The sequence below is a fragment of the Homalodisca vitripennis genome, chromosome 3 (genome assembly GCF_021130785.1).
Source record: "Homalodisca vitripennis isolate AUS2020 chromosome 3, UT_GWSS_2.1, whole genome shotgun sequence".
NCBI classification, from domain to species: Eukaryota; Metazoa; Arthropoda; class Insecta; order Hemiptera; family Cicadellidae; genus Homalodisca; species Homalodisca vitripennis.
The window spans coordinates 129,655,158-129,671,999 of record NC_060209.1 but is presented as its reverse complement, the minus strand read 5'-3'; the positions used below and the strand labels follow the sequence as shown (position 1 = coordinate 129,671,999).

Here is a 16,842-nt window from a genome sequence, read left to right as displayed (position 1 = left end):
TCTTAGATTAAAGGGGACAACTTAATAATCTAAAATCCACCAAAATATGGCTCTGGTCTCCTTATATGTATATATATATATATATATATATATATCTATATATATATAAATGAATGTTTGTATGTTTGTCCTTTATGGAATCGTGAACTATTGGACCGATCATGATGAAAATTTGTACGTATATGTATTTTTCCACGGAGAAGGTTTATAAGCTATGCCCATCCCTTTCCCGATTCAGGATTCCGCCCCACTGGTTACAGAAATACCCATAAGAAATGCATTGCAGCAAACATATGTTAACGTCTTTTCAAATTTTTAATCAGCTGTTCTTTGTAAACATATATTACACTTATAGTTTTAAAGCATAGAGTAAGCTTAAGAGAAACGACAAATTTTGTTTAAACTGTTTTTGCAATCACTGTTAAACATAGACTTTACTATCCAGATAATACAATTCAAATTTGACGTAAAAATTCACCTTTAACTGCAATATTTATTTAATATAAACCATGCTCATGCTTGATCAGAAGAGTAATGCAGATATCATAATTACTATCTTACGTTGGCTACAAATATAAAGAATGTTATAAAATCAACCTTAGTTGTTTTTTTTGACAGAAGTATGGTTCTCAAAACTCCGTGTGTACATATTCTCTCGATCGAGACAACAAAGCAAGCTCAATCGTGGCATCGGAGATATAACTAATTTAATCTAAAATTTATTATAGTAAAAAAAAAAATTACTAAGTAATATAAGGACTTCGGTTCTTAAGATTTGCGTGCGAAGCCGTGGGTAACAGCTAGATAGAGGCAGGAATATGGTACATACCTTCATAATACGCCCAAGAGGCTCACGATGGAACGACTATCAATTATCTCAGCAATGTTTAGAATGTGATAGAAAAAGAATAAGTGAATATAGTGTACTGTTTTCAACGGGAAATTGCGTGCGAAGCCGCGGGCAACTTTTGCAAAAAATTATTGAAATGCGCAGCAAAGCGCGCCGGGCCCGCTAGTATATATATAAAAGGAGCAATTTATATTTTTGCACAGGTCTGTATAAACTATAAACAACCAATTAACTCTCCAAATTATATAGTATGATCTTCTTGATTTGTTGCTCTTGATTTTGTAATCAACGACGTACAGCTTAAATCCAAATATCAGTACTTTAGTACTAAACGCAATGCCAACAGTTCACATCGATTGCAGAATTAATAGCATTTCTTTAATAAATTGTGGAAAGATTTTCTTTAAATCTGAAAAGATCAAGCCAGTAATTGGACGTTAAGAGAAAAATCTCTGTCGCTTTTCAGATAATATCAACGGTCGAATAAAGATAGTGACAGCCTGTGAAAGCGACAGAGCATTCATCACGCTGAAGACAACTGATCTAAGGACTTCCTGCAGATTGGGGCTTTCATTCTCGAAGTTAAATGAACTGAAGTCAAGTAGCTTTGTGAGGGCTGATTGTATTTTGGTAGCTGCAAACTTACGTCACCATAGTGACTTTCAGTTGATGGACGTCTTTGTACAAATATCATATCCGACAAGTCAAACTTGTCAGTCTAACGGCGGTAGACAAAAGGTTTCATTTTCAACGTTTTTAACTTAAATAATAATTTGGATTAATAACTTATGATTTATCTGTCACAACAACATATACTTTTAATAAGATCTCAAAATAAATGTGCTTATTTATCTTTTCGGCTGTCTTAAGGCGGGTCTACACCGTCCCTAATAAATTTTTTACATTTTTAGAGACTACCCTTTAAGGTACCTTTCCTGAAAACAACAAAATAAATATAAGGCGTTTTTTAGTATTTATGTGAATGAAACTTAAAATATTTAATTCCCTTAAGTCATAATTTCTTAAAATGCACCTGATTTTTAAAGATTTTTCATTAAATATAATTTGCTTAAATCATACATAGTGGTGATAAAACGCATTATTATATTTAGATGATTTTTACCGGAGCTGATTGCAAAATACCCAAAACCTCTGATTTAAATACCTATAAAACCTCGTGAAATGATTTTATCAATACTTTTTTCGGCCTTCAGAGAAGATGTATTAAACGGAGATGACTTTGAAATAAAAAAAGTATGTACAATAAAAACTGATTGCATTACTTTCATAAAAAAACATGCATCGGTTTGTAGAACAACCAAACTTTACATTGATCTACCTTCCACATCTACAGTAAATTTCCTCCAACTTGGCTAAGAGAACGGTTTAAAACTCAGATTGTAGTGTTAAAGTTTTATGAGAACATTTTATACAAAATGTGTAAATAACTCCAATTCAGATAACATATTATCTGATTTAAAAACAGAGGATCTAAAGGCAGTAGATATTTAGTATTTATGCACTAAACGATTTTTAAAAGAAAGTACACTAAATTTACACAATTTTTATTTGATTTATGCATTTATTTAACAGGTGAATTCTTAGTTGGAGAACTTGTTTATTTAAGTAAATATTGAATTTGTTTCAATTTGTTATCACAGTCTTCAACAATTCTCTTTGATAAGAGAAAAAAATCCTGTAAATAGTAATTGTAAGTTGATCATACAATTGGTATTGTAGGGTAATTCGTCGTAGCTTACTTCTGCGGAGCTCAATATTCATGAGGAAATTACAGAGGGTAAGTTATTTCTCTGTAAACTCTAGAAGGGTCCATCCGTCCCTGCGGCGGGCCTTACCATTACTCATAATTGTTCAATTATTCAATATCGAAGTGTTAGCTTTGCACAACGACTGTCCACGTCTGGCCCGGAGCCAAACTATTTCCGCCCTTGACAGACCAGTCGCAGCCAGCCCCATTATAATTAGTTGTGGTTCAATTGAGGAGAATCTCCGCAGATTAGAGCGGCTGAAGAAACTTTGATTAGTTCGATGCAGGAAGTTTCGTTTGGTTTTACTCGTGAAATCGTGGTGAAACTCGTAATGATGTACTGTACGAGTAGCTGCAAAAAACTGATTTTTTACCACAGCAATTATTGATTCGGAATATTGTATCATTTATTCCATTTAAAAATTAAAGAAATAATGTTATTTCTCCGTATAAATATATCACGAATTGTGCAGCCACATACAAATTATCAGTATCAACAAAGTTATAGCCAGAGATATATTGAATATAAATTTCTCTTGCTACATGATATTAGTTCACTTAAATTAAAAGAATTATAATAGTGTATACAGTATTATAATACGTATATATACCTACATAGTTAAATGTTTTCAAAAAGCCAGCCAAATAAAACATATTTGCAACATGATCAACAGCATATTCATCATTAAAACGTACCAGGTTTTTGAAATTTTCTCAAAGTAAACCATTGTAATGCACATGCATAATCACCTATATTACTGAACAATTCGTAAAGATGAATAATAATTTACAGTGGATGATTTCGTGATGATACTTAAGCCAGAAGGAAGAAACTTGTACAACTTGTAACATTTAGAATACAAAAAAAGATAAATTTAAACAATATAAAAATTAATATCCTTACTGTATTTTACAATTTAAACAATTCGTCCTGGGTTAAATTTAATTGTTTTTAGCTTTGAATGATCTTATACATAGAACACTCATATTATGATACTAATAATTTCCAGTACATACGAGATATAACCCCGTTCGTGTTTCTACCAGATTTTTCACACCGATATTTAATCTTAATGCCTATTGTCTAGATATGGATATTCTAAATGGAAAATATAGAAGAAAATTCTAAATTTATAAATGGCAGCCCCTATAATTTTACACAGCATAGGAAAGAACCTGAAGAACTTGAATAATCTCAGTTTGTGAAATCATGTACACAAAATGGAAAATGTTTGATATAATGATTTGAAAAACATTTATTATACTCTTAATGTAAAATGTGGGTATATTTACTTTATTTGAAATAATAACTGTAACAAGAGTAAAGTCCTTTGTTTGAAGGTTATTTTTGACGATGGAAGGATTGTGAAGGAAACAGGATTTTTCCGGACATTTGCCATCGTTAAGTGAAACAAGAAAACAGTAAACACTACGTTTCGAGATCTGCAATCTGATCTCTTCTTCAGGTAAAGAACTAACCTAATCAGTCAACCATCAGTCGAGATTAGGCCGCTTTGGTTGCCAATTCTAAAAAATGAACTAAAGAGAATACCAAAAGTATCAAACGGATCGGATATTTGCAATAAACCAATGCGGAGTCACAATATGGTTTTAAGAAGTTCATCTCGCATGAACCAATAATAACGAAAGGGCCCATTCCTGTTCCCCTTCCCTTGAATTTCCGCCATCTTGTTTTAGCCGACCGTCACGATTACCATTGGCTACCCCCTCTGGTCAGTCGTAAATGGTTAGTAGACGAGTGAAGACACATTGTGACCTGTATTCCGTAGTTTAGTTTAATGATTGGTGTTTTGTATAGTTTTTTTATTAAGTGCATGTCTTTAGTGTTAGTGAAGTTGACATACAACATGTAGGTTGTGATTCCTGACTCAGGCGTGCCACTACGCTTTAGTAAGATTTGTTTATTTTAACCTAGTTTGTAATCATGTATTAGGTTAGTTCTTTACCTGAAGAAGAGATCAGATTGCAGATCTCGAAACGTAGTGTTACTGTTTTCTTGTTTCACTTAACGATGGCAAATGTCCGGAAAAATCCTGTTTCCTTCAAGAGTAAAGTAGTAACAGTAAATAATAATAAATTTTAACTGTCGTATGACAATCTTTCATTTTATGACATGTGACAGCTTAAAATATGTATTAAATTATAAAAAAATACCCATTTAATACTGATTGTAATGAAGCATATGAAAGTACAAAGTATAAACATTACAAGATTATTGAAAAACTCATAACAGCAATAAAAATCATATAAGATTTCATTCCCCCAGGCGTCATCCCATTAGGTAATAAGCTAACCGTTCATATACTCACATACACTCTACAACACCTTTGAGATTAAATACTTTTTTAGCAAATTTTAAAAGTGTGTTGAGACAGCTATACCTTATTGTGGGCAAGAACTGTGTTGATAAACTTCACGCCCATGTTCGCTAACTTGAAGCATTGTTGTTGGGTCACTCTGTACCTTTCCCTAGTCCACGTTCCATAGTTGTAAAAATTACTAGTCTCAACCATTTCACATCTAAAAAGGGTACTGCTTCCTTAAAAATGTGTTTATAATTTTCCAACACGTTTGGATTTAGACCAATAATTTAATAGGTAGCCTAATAATATACTAAAGTTTTGAGTAGGTCATTCTCTCCCCATTTCATAAAAAGGGGGTTTATTAAAAATTTAATATATACAATCTTAAATGGTTTGCAATTTTTTTCAGTTATTTAACAGTTAAAATAATGATGGAGTTTCTTCCAGATCCACAACACGTATGTAGCAAAGTTTCCAAACGGCCATATTTTTTATAGCAACGAGAGACAGCAAGTTTTAAGAAACACTTGGTTTTGTTTTCTTGTGGTATTTCAGTCGTATGTTGCCAATTAAAAAGTTTTACCTCGCAACTTTTTCCTTTAAGAAAAGAAACATAACCGGAAAATTCTTTACAAGAAACTTTAAGATGTTTACTGCAGATTCCTGTAATGTATACATTTTGTTTTCAATGAATGCGTTAAGCTAATTTAGCTACTTTTTATTCCTGTTTGTAATAAGATAGTATTTATTTATTTTTGATGTGCTAATCATTACACTGAATGAATTCCTAATAATATACTATAAAAGTTCAAAATCAATGAAGTATAGTGTGATGACATATTTAAAATGATTTTATTTAAATAATCAAAAAGATTATATTATTAAGTCAACATTGTAGGGCTTCCTTATTATAACTTAAAAGAATAATCTAATTTGAAAAAAAAAATTAAATACAGAATACAAAATTACAACTATGTAAATCTAAAATGTAATTTAAATTTAAATTTTACATACTGTATAAGTATATTCACTTATTTATTTTTGGATTTATTACATTATAGACGGTTCAGCGCCAAAATATGTGTTTACAATATATTAAATGTTTGAAAAGGGTTTAGTTTAATATTTGTTATATTGACTATAAGCTAAATCAGCTGCAGAAATTGTATTACTAATGCTTACTAAAAGCGGTCATATTGAATATAGTTACACATAAATCTGAAGAAAACTAAACTTGAAGTATTAAGAAAGAACACTTGAATACTTCAAAGGACATCAAGAAGCATTGCATTAAGATCTTGGGACAAAGCTGTGCCCGCGGCCTTTTACCCATATGTTTCATACAGTTTAAGAGATCACGTTAAAAGAGAACAAATCTAAAGAGAAACGTTGTGTCGCATGAGTTTAAAAGACAGGAAATGGAGAAGACGGATGGAAGAGAGAAAATAACGAGACTAAGAAGAGAGAAGTAGCTCATTAAAAAGTCGGCAGGTGTAATGCCATAATTAGCAGTGTTGGGTATGCGGGCAACATCGCCACCTGCGAGCTGCCTACAACTGAGCAGCGGTACCACTGAGTTCGCTGGTGGCTGGCGAACTTCTATTAGCATTAGCAGAGACTCAGATAATTGTCTACTATATTTCTATCACAATCTTGGTGACAGTGATTGGTGAGAGCACAGTCAAAACGATGAAAAAAATTAAAAAAAATGGCGTGAAATTGTTGTATAAGTAAAACAAAATTGAGACTAACAACGGCTTAAATAAATAAAATATACTTACCAAAATCCGTAAATATACGTACATGCATACGATTCGGTTATGGTTCGTCATGGAAGTCATCGGAGTTTAACGTAAAGCTCCATTTGAATATTTCACAGTCTTCAATTTCTTTCCTATTTTTCTAATTAAGGAAACAGGAATATTCCACACATTTGCCATTGTTCAGTCATACATGTACGGAAAATCCCTTTTCCTTCACAATCCTTCCATTGCCAAAAATAAACTTCAAACAAAGGATTCTAATTTAATGTGAAACACATTAGCAGAGGACATTCAGTTATGGTTTTAATTTCTATATATTGCGCAAAGGACAAAAAGTACTACTGTACTTTAAAATAAAATGTTAAACCATAACATTTTTAACATGTATATAGCACTGGGAGAGCTTACCTTTGGTTGGTTATCTGATTACATCTCAGTTCACCGTAAGGCCTTTCCAACGGTTAATCCAATAATTGATGCAAAGTTAAAAAGATAACTCACGGACCATTTCAAGGCAATAAAAGACACATACAGAAAATGGATAGGTGACATCACTGTGGTTAAGTATACAGCATTGATTGTATTCACATGGTCTTCGCACTCAGACAATAACTGTATGATGAAAAGCTCTTATCATCGTCTCACTCCAAACAGTTATTTTTAACAGTTGGAATGAAAATAAAACAACTTCAGAGACAATCAGGAATCGGAACAGGATTCAACGAACCACATTATTGATTGTGATGACGTGGTCTTTTCATCTAAGACAGTTCATTTATTCCACTAGACTGTCCACAGATATAGTTATCCCAGTTATCCTTACATTGCAACGTAATTAAAGCTAACAATAGCAACGGAAAATTGGAATAAGGATGGTTCAAATACTACTTATGGAAAAATTATACTGAATTATTAGAAAATTACTACTGTAGAATGGCTGTATTATTAAACATCTCTTTAGTTTGAATTAAAAGAATATTTTACCACTTTTTACAGTTTTTTCACTCAGTTTATATCGTAAGCCTTGTTATTAAATTCACACAAGGAAAATAAGTTTGCAGTATTGTTTCATAATATGCGTGGGTTGTGCGCTGATCTTGGTCTTCAGAAAACGTTCTCGAAGGATTTTCAAAAATGTGTGAGGTTATAATACCATGTTATTCAAAATATTTGCTAAAACTCAATATAAACCTTACTGAACTATCTTGAACGAATATATATTAACCCATTATTAGTGAACTCTAAAGTTCATTGAACTACATCGCAGTTTTAGAAAATATTTTATTACCAAATTGCAAGAAATTTATAATTTTTATTGTTTTATAAATTTAAAATAAAATTGAAGCTGTTTTTGAAGCGATATATAAAAAATAGGTCCTACATGATTTTACAGTTGTTGGCATGAGTGTCTTGGGTCACTGTTAAAATTTGTATATCTTTGTCAGACTACTATTCTGGGAGCCGAGACTCAATTTGAATTCTATAAGTACAAAATCTATTTTTATCGAATCAATATACACATTTCCCCCTAGCAAAAGTCGATAGTCAGCCGCGCTAGAATTTTAGAGGTTGGTATATAAAGAATATATTATTTATATATAACGATAATTTTCTTAAATAATATTTTTTCTTACCATGAAGATAAATATGTCTAGCAGTTTGTTTTAAACATGAATACCTGTTGATATTTTAAAATTTTTCTATACTCCCCTCACATTTTAACCCTCACACAAACTAGCGCTGCCGTCGATCGATTTATTTCGCTGGAGAAAGTTCTCTATCGATTTCCAAACCCAGAACGTGTGTTATAAATGTACATCGGCTTTCGGCTTCTGAACTGTAGAGGGTTTCTTTTTTAAACGGATCTCAATTGTGATCTTGGAAATGAAACTATCAATCTCACAGCAAACTTTAAATAGGGAACCTTTCCTAGATTTAGGGACATTTAAAAGTATGTAGTTATAAGTTTCAAAAGCTGCTGTGGTTAGAAACTTTATATTTAGAAAATAAAACTTTCCTGTCAAAAAATTATTTTTGATAAGAAAATTATTTTAAAGTATTTTAAATTCTTGCCATATGTTTTATATTTTTTATATATTTTATCCTTATAACGGATACAAAAGCTCAAAGTTTTGAAAATCCTTACGGTGTTTAATATTGTGAACGTAATATTTTTAAAATAGGCGCCCATTTAAATATTATAAACTGTAAATCTAAAACCGTAAATCGGGTAATATTTCTTCGTTTTTAAGAATTTTAAAGGTGGAAACGGTAAAGAGATTTATTCACGGTAATAGCGTTTTTGTTTGTTCAAATTGTATGAATAGAAAACGACGTTCTGGCTTAAACCTTTTCAGCTAATATACGATTTTGTTTGTTAAACATGTACAGTTTTGAATGGAAATGTACAAATATCTAAAAAATAAGGAAAATCCTTAAATTTAAGATTTGATATATATAGAGAATATTCAAATGGAGAACTAGGTATACAAAGTAGGTTTTCTCATTTTTTAAACCCATAAGATATCTCAACACTGAGCTCTCATATTATCTTTATTATTAAGGAAAATATAAAAAGTTAACCACTATACCGGAAGATGGTGGCAAATTTAAAATTTAGATACATATACATATAAATGAAAAAATACATGTATTACAATGGGTCTAAAATATATAGTTTCGTTTCCAAGATCAAAATTGTGCCCCATTTAAAAAGATACCATGCATACAAGTAATTCTAAACAATAACAGGTGTGTTAATGAATCGACGCACTTCAATTCGAACCGGTGCCCCTATTAACAAATCAGACACAATTTGGAGATTCACGTGACTCTAAAATTATCTTGAAAATGAGCTTCTATAACGTATGCGCTTTTGAGCTGAGGCTTATATTTGGCCTGTTTTTATATAAATATCAGGCTGCGAGGAGTTCAAATATAAAATATTTAGACCTAGTATATTATCAAAGTGGTAAAATATTCTCAATAAACTGTAACATATATTACTCAAGTAATATACAAGACATCAATGCCGATTTACAATTATTTGCGCTATAAACTGGAATTCAGTTGCGACGTGAAAGCAGCTTAGAACAATACATCTTAGCTTCTTTCTTTTACAGACCCGTCTCAGGTGTTAAATCAATTTCCAATTTACTGGGAAGGGAAAGAAAACAGTTTCAGAGCCAAACAGGCATTGAGTTAGTACTGATGAACCGTACACAATGTTATCGTGGCGACGTGTGTCCACTTCCTGGCAGCAGACTTTGTGTCACTTCTACAAACAATATCTACCACAACTTACAAACAGGCATTGAGTTAGCACTGATGAACCGAACACAATGTTATCATGGCGACGTGTGTCCACTTCCTGGCAGCAGACTTTGTGTCACTTCTACAAACAATATCTACCACAACTTACAAACAGGCATTGAGTTAGCACTGATGAACCGAACACAATGTTATCGTGGCGACGTGTGTCCACTTCCTGGCAGCAGAGTTTGTGTCACTTCTACAAACAATATCTACCACAACTTACAAACAGGCATTGAGTTAGCACTGATGAACCGAACACAATGTTATCGTGGCGACGTGTGTCCATTTCCAGACAGCAGAGTTTGTGTCACTTCTACAAACAATATCTACCACAACTTACAAACAGGCATTGAGTTAGTACTGATGAACCGTACACAATGTTATTGTGGCGACGTGTGTCCACTTCCAGGTAGCAGAGTTTGTGTCACTTCTACAAACAATATCTACCACAACTTACAAACAGGCATTGAGTTAGCACTGATGAACCGAACACAATGTTATCGTGGCGACGTGTGTCCACCTCCAGGTAGCAGAGTTTGTGTCACTTCTACAAACAATATCTACCACAACTTACAAACAGGCATTGAGTTAGCACTAAACGTAATGTTTATGTAAATTTCGTTACTCACAAACTGAAGAACATTAAACTATTTATATTAGTCTTTTTAGTTATTATCATGTATCAGAATTAGCTGTTTGCTAGTTTAAGACATTATTGAAATTCCTTCAAGAATTTTCTATACATATAAAGGCATCACTGTACAACAAATATTTTAATTCCACTTCAACCTCAGACTAAAAAAAAATCATTACAACTTTTGAAACATTATCCTAAAAGGAACAGTATTAGATTTATTAAAATCCTACAAAATCTTTATATACTTGAGTATGTTTAGACTTGAAGTTATCAAATAACCAGCAATAAACGAAGGAAACTGTTTTATATAAATATATATATATATATATATATATATATTATATATATATATAATATGATGAAGTACATATTCTATATGACGATGAATAACTGTTCTTTAAATTAAAAACCATGAATTGTTTGTCGAAACAACTGCTATTAAAACAACTGACTGGTCATGACTTTAAATAAATATCACCAGCTGATTGTTATAATAACTAATTGTTAAAAATGATTAGCTATGATAGTTTTATAGTTTAAGAAAATGAATATGTCAAAGGCAATACGAGGCAGAATCATTGCGAAAATTTTTGAAAATATAAACACAATGATTAAAATGATATGTACATGTATACAGGGTGTAAGATCTCTTTGCACAAATTTTAGGATATTGATCAATGAAGAAAGAGGAGCTGAAACCTACAATCAATCAATTGTCTATCTCTTTCCGTTTATCGTCTATCCGTCCGTCTGTTTGTGTTTCTTATTTTAGACACCAGTAAAGATATAAAACTACAATTTGATATAACTTTTTTATTTCAGTCTCAAATCAAGAGAAAAAACTTATCATATCATATTTCAGTATGGTGGAAGGTTGGTTTCAAAGCTTAGTACCGTAAAAACTAATAAGATTATAAAAACCTTTAAAGAACAAAAGTTGCTAAATCTAATTACAAATATTTTTACCCATAAAACATAATAGTCGGCCAAGTATAATGGGTATGTAGGCGTTTAACTGTTGTAATTCACGGCAACATTTTCATAGTTTTACAACTTTACGGCATCTTTAACGTTAAGATGCCGTAACGTAGTTAAGATACAACTACGGCATCTCAATAGTTAAGATAATACTCAGTTTATTGATAAATTTATTATTTACAAATTTATCATTGCCATCATAGATAAAATTAAGAAAAATCTATAAGTTTTCTCTAAAGTAGAATGGAGATAATTCACCACCATCTACACCCAATGTTCATTATGTAATAATTAAGCTTTAAGCAAAAGTCTTAATATTTCGTGATAATGCGGACAGACAGATAGATGAAAAATAAAATCAGTCCAGCCTCTTAAAGTTCAACCGATAATAGGTGGCGTCAATATAATCTATATCTAGACATTTTAATGGAATCTAATGGCACACTTTAAAGTTATTGAATTGAAGCAGTACATAAACGTAAATACTTTGAGTGTATGAATGTGGCCATCCCACTTTAAATTAGATTGAAGAAATACTCAACTGTGGAAGCATCAACTGATGAACAACTTTGCAATCCAATCAAAGTTTCTTCAGGCTGGTATTATGACGGAAGTTGAGGGAGGGTGCGACCGGTCATCACACAGTGCTTGTCCCTCGACCGTCGACAAGCCACCCACTGGTACGTTAGAGGGGCCATTTCAGTGCTTTTAGTAATTCAATAGCACTTTTTATACGTTTGAATTTACACATTTTTATTTAAGCCTGTGAATGAACTAGACCGTAAAAATTAAGATATAAATATTTTGCTTCTAGTACAAATATATCTAATATATAATGGACAAAAGAAATCGCGTTTTGAAATAATGTAACGCAATAACAAGGGAATTGATTGATGATGAGGGAAATGATCTTTAGATAGATTTTAAGAGGCTAATTTGTTCTAGTCAGGGTTTCTCTCACATTGTCAAGGACTTATCTGTTGATAAGACACGTCGAGTCCCCAGTTATCCCTTCATCACTCTCGCTCTCCTTATCCCACTATCTCCCATTGACCTTTAACAGGCACACTTCATCTTTTACTTCCATTAATAATCAGAAACCTCGTCAAGCGTACTTGAAACAGTACTGCTACGTACTGAAAACTACCTGCACATCTGTAGCAAATGTTTTAGGTTGTACTCCGTAAATGAACCACTGGCTCAAAATATGATGCACTTACCGAAAAACAAGTCCTTGTAATTTAGGTTGCAGGTAACCTCCATACTCAAAAACGTAATTAAAACAAAAGAACTGTATATTTAAGATATGTTACTGTCTTGAAAATTACAGTGGGCTTAAAAAAGTTCTAATGGCAGATTGGATGTAATGTAATCACACGTACTGCCCTGTTATTACAATATTGGACTGTTTAGCTATTAACAGTTTTAAAAATTCGAAGATAGATTCTAGTTTTATTTAATACGAAAACTCATAATTATTTAACTTGATGGAAAATATCTCATATATGACTCATTACAGTTGTAGACAAACTTATTATTTGTATTAAATAAATATTCTTATATCCTGATTATTTTAATTATGCTTTTAACGAATTAACTCTGTGAAACAAATTCTACCTTTCCTAAGTTCAAAGTTAGTGAAAGGAACAGAATAATGTTAAATTATACGTCTGTGAATGATGCTGTGGTATATTACCACGTCATAAAACTTGTACTCCGTATAAAGCGGTTTGTGTCAACGTGTCCGCTAATGAAATGAAGACGTTCCCTTGATGCGTAGGCTATGTCCCTTATAGACATGAAAACTTTGTCCTCACCACAAAAACAATTGTAAGCTTAATTATTTTAAATATTTTATGCTGATGCAGGAAGCAAATTATTTTAGGCTACATTTAATTATTAATCATCTTATTGAACTAATTTTTCAAATTATTACAAAAGGCTGATCAAGCCACTTATTACACTGATCCCTAAAGGGAAATTTGAGTTGCTTTCATTTTGAGCTTTGTGTATCATAAATTACATTCCTTGTGCCCACTTTTCTTAAAAATGTTAAAAGTTAAATGTGGAACTGAGGTCTTTCACGCTTTGTTCATAACATTTCCTGATAGGCGATGTGTTACTTAAAAGGTTCAATGCAATAAAATACACGGAGTTTTTTCCGTGTTTCAATTAAACTTTTCCCTGATTCTTCTATAAATTTATACTGATAAAATCAATGTATGTTTATAAATTTTGAGTATCTTAAAACATTACTATTAATGTGATAATGGTGATAAAGAAATAATAAATTAGAAATAATTCTGGAACAGCTATTACCTTATACTAAAATACGAGTATAACAGCTGGTCGCTTTGTATAGTAAAATATAAGTATTTTATAGCAGAATATGAAATAGCTCTCGGAAAGGATGTCTTTTTTATAAAAAGACGATATACACATTTCAACTCACATAATATCCAAATTGATGTTCGTGTCTTGAAAACAAACACTTACATTGTTGGGACAATATTTATTTACTCCTCATTTCATCAATATTGCTATGAACTTAATGTTTTACGTAATATAGTTTTGTTTGTATCATATAGCTTTGAAACATACCACGATTGAAGCTATTTAATACAGGATTTTATAATAAAATCTTTATTTAGACATATAGAAGATTTAAATACTTTCACCAATAAAATCGGTTACCAAATTCAAATGCGAGCTTCTCAAATAGTATGGCAGCTAATATTTACGAAATTATAATCATAAAACTATAAAATAAATTGTAGAAAATGTGTTATATAAACGAATTAATAGAATAATTTAAATTTTAACACTGTATTTCATAGGATTAAGAGGACAAACTGAGAATATTTCTTTAATATAAGCGTGACATTAAATGCAAAAATAAAATCCATTCCTGTAACTGTAATGAATAAAAATGGAAGTGGATTTATTCTGAAAATGTCAAATTAAAGATTCAGTAATAATTTTGAAGGTCAATGTGAACAACGCTAGTGCTATAAAGACTCTACGATGGCTGGCATGTTAGTAATGATATAATATTGTCAATAATTTGGAAGCCCTAATATTTTAAATTTTATAATGTATATGAAAGTTTTATACAATGTGGAATACTATACTATAGAGATGGAGTTATGCTATAAAGAAAAATATTTTATTATTGTAAAAACCTACAATTATATATATTTGGAAAAAATACTTAAAACATTTAGATAATGCGCAGCTACACTAAAACCTAATTGATTGGATATGTTTTTGGTACATTCGCTATGACCTAATAGCAAGTTTCGGTGGCAAACTATTGTGATAACGATCGTGCTGAGTATACACACGATCAGTAGTGTTGCTGATTTGTTATTGAATATTTTCTAAGAGTTTTAAGCATGATAGGAGTTTGTCGGTTAGTAAAAAAGGTTTCAAATTTGATCTTTTGACATACCACAAAAGAAAAAAAGTTACTGTAAACGAATCGAGAATTTAAAAACTATTTACAGTTTTGCTACACAAAGTTTAATAGCTGAGGCACTATTCTGTTTCAAAAGTTATAACAATAGCCATCCTGAGATCTCAATGTATATAGAAAATCAGAAAAATTAAGGACATCTATAATTAAAGATAAATTTTATATATGATAAAGAAAGAAATTAACATTAAAAAGAAGATTGCGTTAAATTGTAAAAAAAAACACATAACACACAACGTTTTGAGGATTGAAATCTATCCTCTTTTTCAGGTGAGTAAGTGCAAATAGTACATAAAATTTAGAACTTGAGGCAATGGACTGACATTAAAAGAAGAAAGAAAAAAGAGTAAGAAAAGTTATGTGTTATGCATTTTGTAAAACAATAACGATGGCAAACGTCCGAAATACTATTTTCAGTCCAATCTTCCGTCGTTAATACAAAATTTTAGTTAAGAAATTAAAACTAAGAATTTAAACTTACAACTTGCGATAAAGTTATATTGATCATTAGGTGCGGTTCATTAGGTATCTGTCTCATTTGCAGATCCGTGCAACCTCTATGTGTTGATTGAATGTGACTATCCACAATATTTCAAGGATTTCATTGTGTGAGCTATGTTTTGACGTGATATGAGCCGTAGTATATATATTTAAGTATATTAGTTTAAGTATATCAAGTATATTATTTAATCTTACGGGCTGCGTAAGATCAAGAACTAAATGTTTTACCTTTAACATGGAAGATAAAAGCAACAAAAACGTTCCAAACAGCAATAATATACTATTTATTATTTATTGTTATATAAATTAATTAGGTTGATAGCTGGGAAATAACATCTATAAAAATAATAATATTAGGGGAGGCAATTTGAATATATAAAATATATTGCGTATGATTGATTGCATATGTAAAATAAATAACCTTGAGTTGTGATAAGTTTTATAAAGATTTTATAATTTTTATAACGTATTTCTGTTAGAATTTCACAACTTTACTATATAATTATTTTTAATCCATACAAACTTGTCAATTAAAAGAATAATATGACATACTTTTGTACGTGGAATAACAAGTCGTATTTTACAAATAAAATTGACTAAAAACTATTATTCTTAAATATTTTACTTATTGTAAACAGTTAGCCTACTTCATAGTTTCTAATTACGAGATATTGAACAAGACATTAGAAGTTTAACTAGGCCTACTAATAGCAGTACTGATTAAATTGTGTACTGTAAAATACATCCACATACTAATTGATTTTTAATTTTTCATCAGGTAATTTTGAACAATAATACACTCTGAGTATGAATCATTTGTTATATTTTACAAATCAAATTGACAAAAAACTATTATTCTTAAATATTTTACTTATTGTAAACAGTTACTTCATAGTTTCTAGTTACGAGATATTGAACAAGACATTAGAAGTTTAACTAGGCCTACTATAGCAGTACTGATTAAATTGTGTACTGTAAAATACATCCACATACTAATTGATTTTTAATTTTTCATCAGGTAATTTTGAACAATAATACACTCTGAGTATGAATCATTTGTTATATTTTACAAATCAAATTGACAAAAAACTATTATTCTTAAATATTTTACTTATTGTAAACAGTTACTTCATAGTTTCTAGTTACGAGATATTGAACAAGACATTAGAAGTTTAACTAGGCCTACTATAGCAGTACTGATTAAATTGTGTACTGTAAAATACATCCACAT

At 30.9% G+C, this 16,842-nt stretch overlaps 1 protein-coding gene across 3 annotated transcripts in view; it reads right to left on the bottom strand.

The window, feature by feature from the left end:
- The window catches only part of LOC124357501 (prothoracicostatic peptides-like), a 235,031-nt gene that overhangs the window by 78,268 nt on the left and 139,921 nt on the right, over positions 1–16,842 (bottom strand). The window lies entirely within an intron of this gene.